The sequence below is a fragment of the Sebastes fasciatus genome, chromosome 17 (genome assembly GCF_043250625.1).
Source record: "Sebastes fasciatus isolate fSebFas1 chromosome 17, fSebFas1.pri, whole genome shotgun sequence".
Classification (NCBI taxonomy): Eukaryota; Metazoa; Chordata; class Actinopteri; order Perciformes; family Sebastidae; genus Sebastes; species Sebastes fasciatus.
In genome coordinates this window covers 1,025,088-1,031,087 of record NC_133811.1, presented here as the reverse complement: position 1 = coordinate 1,031,087, position 6,000 = coordinate 1,025,088, and positions in this window count along the sequence as shown.

Genomic DNA, 6,000 nt, shown 5'->3' with positions numbered 1-6,000 from the left:
TTTACCACTTCAAGACTTGAGAAGATACCTTTGCTTTTTTTTTTCAACTCATAAACTACTGGCATATACTAGACAGAAAACAATATGCACTGGAAAAGGAATAAAGAATAAAGCATTTCCTTGATGCTTCCCAGGACCAGCAAACCTTTGACATAATTGCTTGCTCTTCAGGATCAATGTTCTGCACCACAGAAGCCATAAAATGGAAGTGGAAAGCATAAATAATTTGTGCAGTAAAATAACGTCGAAAAAACCCCCACACTTAGCTCTGTAGAAATGAATATATTGATCCCTGTAGGAAAACTGCGTTACTACAGTAGCTTAAATTGAAGATGAGGGTTGGAGAGCAGTGAGAAGAAAAAAGTAATTATATAATCCAAATCTATATTTTAGCATTAACAACCCATATCAAACCATATTCAATGTAAACTTATGCTGAGAATATATTACTCTAACAATTTATTGAACTAGTTCAAATGTTTTTAATATGAACACATTGTGAAAACCTTATAGAGGATTGTGCCCTCCAGCAACGAGAGTTGTTTTATATTAAAGCCTACTTTCTTAACAGATTTTTTTCTACAAAACTTGAGAAAACGTCAGTCATATCTTGCTTGATGAATGATATTTAATATCTTGAGCAACCAGTTTGCAGTGGTGGAATAGCAACAAAGCAAACACCAACGTTTTATGATTCATTTGGGATCACCTTTTGGAGCAGGCAGTGGAAACGGTGAAGAAAACAAAGGATGCTGCAATAAATCAACTAATATCACAAACACATCTTTACGTAAGATGAGGAGTAAAACTTGTTGCTTATGCAGTCCTTTACCAAGGTCAGATTATTGGATGGATCTGTAAGCACAGACTTGTGAATATCAGTTATTAAAGTATGTTTAAGTTTAGGAAGAATATATGAGACACAGTAATTGGGGCCTAAATTGAATGGGCAGTCAGTGTCGAGGAGCTTAAACTGTGCTGCCATGTGATCCAGTGATATCCTCTGTCTTCAGTAAGTTCTTAGTACATTTCTGGACGGAAAGAAAATGTCTGATCACGTTCACTTAGGGTCAATAATCACTTTTTCTGTTGCCTTCAAAATTGAACTAACAAGCTTACACAAGGAGGTAAAATTTGAATCTCAGAGATGAGGATGAAAAACCGAAAAGAACAATGCTAATACATTTTTCATCGAAGACGGCGCCAGCTGTCTTCTGCATCAAGGAAGAAATGGAAAGAAAGGGAAGACCATTTGATGATTTCCTGCAGATGTTCCAGTTCTGACAATTAGAAAGGAAACTAACTGTTGTATTAATCCAGAGATGTCTGGTAGTGGGACACGTTTAAAGACTGTGTTAATGATTGGTATGAAAGCTCTATAGAGTTTATTTAATTTTAATTGGCATACCAAAACCACAAGCAAATCAAACAAAACAATTTTTTTCAATTAACCAGGCGGCTATTTGGGGTCTGAGAATTGAAGCCAATGCTGAAGAGCCTTAAACTTGCATTTGTTCTAATAACCAGCAGGGGACGACTCCTCTGGCTGCTAAAAGAAGTCTGATTGTATAGAGAGGCAAAGTCCCTTCCGTTCCGGTGGACCACCATGGGACTTAATTTCTGAAAAAAGTAAGCATGGTTGTGTAGGGGTTCTACTTTGGTAGGTTTTGGTTATTAGCAAAATAATTAATAAATAATAATATAATTATTAATATTAATAAAGATTATCAATAAACATCAATAATAAACGGGGCACCACCCTGGAATCAGGGACCAATGACCAAAACGTTAATATAGTCTCATTATATATGCTAAACTATCAATTTGGAACGTTGATTAATAATTAAATTAATAACTATAACCAAAATAGATAGTAAAGGTTGAAGGATATCGGAGTTCTTGACATAGCAGAGGTTGGCATTATTCACTCTTGTGCAACATTAAAGAGACCAGCATGTATATTCCACAAACATTTATTTACAAGATAATAAAGGTTCAAAACACAACATTAATCTAACTAAATAACTAAACTAAACAAACCAAACACAGTGTGTGTGTGTGTGTGTGGGTGTGTGTGTGTGTGAGAGAGAGAGAGAGAGAGGGGGGGGAAACAAGATGGGTTCTTGTCTCAAAATGTCTGTATGGCCTACAAACAAAATGGCGAGCACTGTAAAACTACAAAGATGGCTGAATCAAAGATGGCCGTCAGCATGTCATCACATGACCTCTTTGTTCTAGGACAGAGAGGGGGGTGATGTGGGGGTTAAGATTATCTGAAGCTGTATGTTTATGTTTAACTAATTCACAGTTTCTGTATGTGATCTTTATGTGTGTTAGATATGCAGTGGGTTAGAAAAGATGGTTAGTTTGCATGCAAGACCTAGTCTATGTGAAGCATAAACTAAACACATCAGATGTGGCGAAGCCAGTTACCCAAAAATCAAATACAGATAAATCAACACAGTCAAACTCAATGAATAACATTAAACCAAATCAATACAAGTACTTTCTAGAAATCAAAGTTGGACAGTCTTGCTCAGCCCTGTGCGATTGCTAATGCTAAGGCCCAGTACGTTACCAATCCATGGAAGAAAAGGGTTTGTGATTCCATGTGTTGAAGTTGTGGTTCCAAGTCAAAGAGGTCGTCTTTGCTGTTAGTTTGGTGCTAACTTCTTTGCTTGATAGCTTGAAGTTAGCTGGTGGAAAGGGCAGAGCACTCGCGTCGTCTGCCGTTTGGTTCCTTGGTTGCAATGGCTGTTTCCTAACAGGCCATTGATCAGAACCAGAACTGTTTTGCAAGTTCTGGACTTGAGAGCCGTTCACCTCAACCAGGTCAGCCTGGGTTGAGTAGATGAAGAGCAGAGAGAGCGCAGCAGCTCACCTCTCACACGTCAGGAGAGATGAGCAGATGAGAGGAAAGAGAAGGAACAAAGGACATTCCTCTGGTTTTGTTCTGTGTGATTTTCACACCTCTGGGTGAAATGTTACTGTAGCCAATGAGGACTGAGCTGAGTCCTGTGGTCAAGGAGAGCATACCTCCAGGATTCTGGGAGACAGTTCACTGTGTCTGCCACCCGAAATGGCAGGTCCCTACAGTTGTCAATGGCGAGAGAAAAATATATATTTTTTTATCACATTTGAATTGCACCATGAATCACACAGATGATGTTTGTTAATTTAAAGCATCATTTTACAGGTCCAGAAAGTCTCAGTTTGTCGTAGAATCATTTAGTTTAGTGTGAAACCGCTCAGTGAACTACATCTCTCGTCTCACACAACACGTAACCAACACTAGCTAGCTAGCTAACTTAGCTATGTTCCACACACAGATGAACCGTTATCTGAGCTGATGTGTTCTATCAGTGACTCCTGATGTGTTTTATCAGTGACTCCTGATGTGTTCTATCAGTGACTCCTGATGTGTTCTATCAGTGACTCCTGATGTGTTTTACCAGTGACTCTAGATGTGTTCTATCAGTGACTCCTGATGTGTTCTATCAGTGACTCCTGATGTGTTTTACCAGTGACTCCTGGTCATTGATGTGTTTTATCAGTGACTCCTGATGTGTTTTACCAGTGACTCCTGATGTGTTTTACCAGTGACTCCTGATGTGTTTTACCAGTGACTCCTGATGTGTTTTACCAGTGACTCCTGATGTGTTTTACCAGTGACTCCTGATGTGTTTCATCAGTGACTCCTGATGTGTTTTACTAGTGACTCCTGATGTGTTTTATCAGTGACTCCTGATGTGTTTTACCAGTGACTCCTGATGTGTTTTACCAGTGACTCCTGGTCATTGATGTGTTTTATCAGTGACTCCTGATGTGTTTTACCAGTGACTCCTGGTCATTGATGTGTTCTATCAGTGACTCCTGATGTGTTTTACCAATGACTCCTGATGTGTTTTACCAGTGACTCCTGGTCATTGATGTGTTTTATCAGTGACTCCTGATGTGTTCTATCAGTGACTCCTGGTCATTGATGTGTTTTACCAGTGACTCCTGGTCATTGATGTGTTTTATCAGTGACTCCTGATGTGTTTTACCAGTGACTCCTGGTCATTGATGTGTTTTACCAGTGACTCCTGGTCATTGATGTGTTCTATCAGTGACTCCTGGTCATTGATGTGTTTTACCAGTGACTCCTGATGTGTTTTACCAGTGACTCCTGATGTGTTTTACCAGTGACTCCTGATGTGTTCTATCAGTGACTCCTGGTCATTGATGTGTTTTACCAGTGACTCCTGATGTGTTTTACCAGTGACTCCTGATGTGTTTTATCAGTGACTCCTGATGTGTTCTATCAGTGACTCCTGATGTGTTTTACCAGTGACTCCTGATGTGTTTTACCAGTGACTCCTGATGTGTTCTATCAGTGACTCCTGGTCATTGATGTGTTTTACCAGTGACTCCTGATGTGTTTTATCAGTGACTCCTGATGTGTTCTATCAGTGACTCCTGATGTGTTTTACCAGTGACTCCTGATGTGTTTTACCAGTGACTCCTGATGTGTTCTATCAGTGACTCCTGATGTGTTTTACCAGTGACTCTAGATGTGTTTTACCAGTGACTCTAGATGTGTTCTATCAGTGACTCCTGATGTGTTCTATCAGTGACTCCTGATGTGTTCTATCAGTGACTCCTGATGTGTTCTATCAGTGACTCCTGATGTGTTTTACCAGTGACTCCTGATGTGTTTTATCAGTGACTCCTGATGTGTTCTATCAGTGACTCCTGGTCATTGATGTGTTTTACCAGTGACTCCTGGTCATTGATGTGTTTTATCAGTGACTCCTGATGTGTTTTACCAGTGACTACTGGTCATTGATGTGTTTTACCAGTGACTCCTGATGTGTTTTACCAGTGACTCCTGGTCATTGATGTGTTTTACCAGTGACTCCTGGTCATTGATGTGTTCTATCAGTGACTCCTGGTGTGTTTTACCAGTGACTCCTGATGTGTTTTACCAGTGACTCCTGATGTGTTCTATCAGTGACTCCTGATGTGTTTTACCATTGACTCCTGATGTGTTTTACCAGTGACTCCTGATGTGTTTTACCAGTGACTCCTGATGTGTTCTATCAGTGACCAAAATTTAATTGACAAACATCATCTGTGTGATTCATGGCACAATTCAAATGGGGTAAAGAAAAATATTTGTCTCTCTCCGTTGAATACCATTCATATTTTTTCTGAAGTAATCTCCAATGGGGTCCACTGGAAGGGGCGGGACTTTGCCTCTTTATAGAAGTCTATGAGAAAATGAGCCTACTTCTCTCTTGATTTATTCCCTCAGTAAACATTGTAAACATGAGTTTATGGTCTCAATCTTTAGTTGTGTTTTATCAGTGACTCCTGATGTGTTCTATCAGTGACTCCTGATGTGTTTTACCAGTGACTCCTGATGTGTTTTACCAGTGACTCCTGATGTGTTCTATCAGTGACTCCTGATGTGTTTTACCAGTGACTCTAGATGTGTTTTACCAGTGACTCTAGATGTGTTCTATCAGTGACTCCTGATGTGTTCTATCAGTGACTCCTGATGTGTTCTATCAGTGACTCCTGATGTGTTCTATCAGTGACTCCTGATGTGTTTTACCAGTGACTCCTGATGTGTTTTATCAGTGACTCCTGATGTGTTCTATCAGTGACTCCTGGTCATTGATGTGTTTTACCAGTGACTCCTGGTCATTGATGTGTTTTATCAGTGACTCCTGATGTGTTTTACCAGTGACTACTGGTCATTGATGTGTTTTACCAGTGACTCCTGATGTGTTTTACCAGTGACTCCTGGTCATTGATGTGTTTTACCAGTGACTCCTGGTCATTGATGTGTTCTATCAGTGACTCCTGGTGTGTTTTACCAGTGACTCCTGATGTGTTTTACCAGTGACTCCTGATGTGTTCTATCAGTGACTCCTGATGTGTTTTACCATTGACTCCTGATGTGTTTTACCAGTGACTCCTGATGTGTTTTACCAGTGACTCCTGATGTGTTCT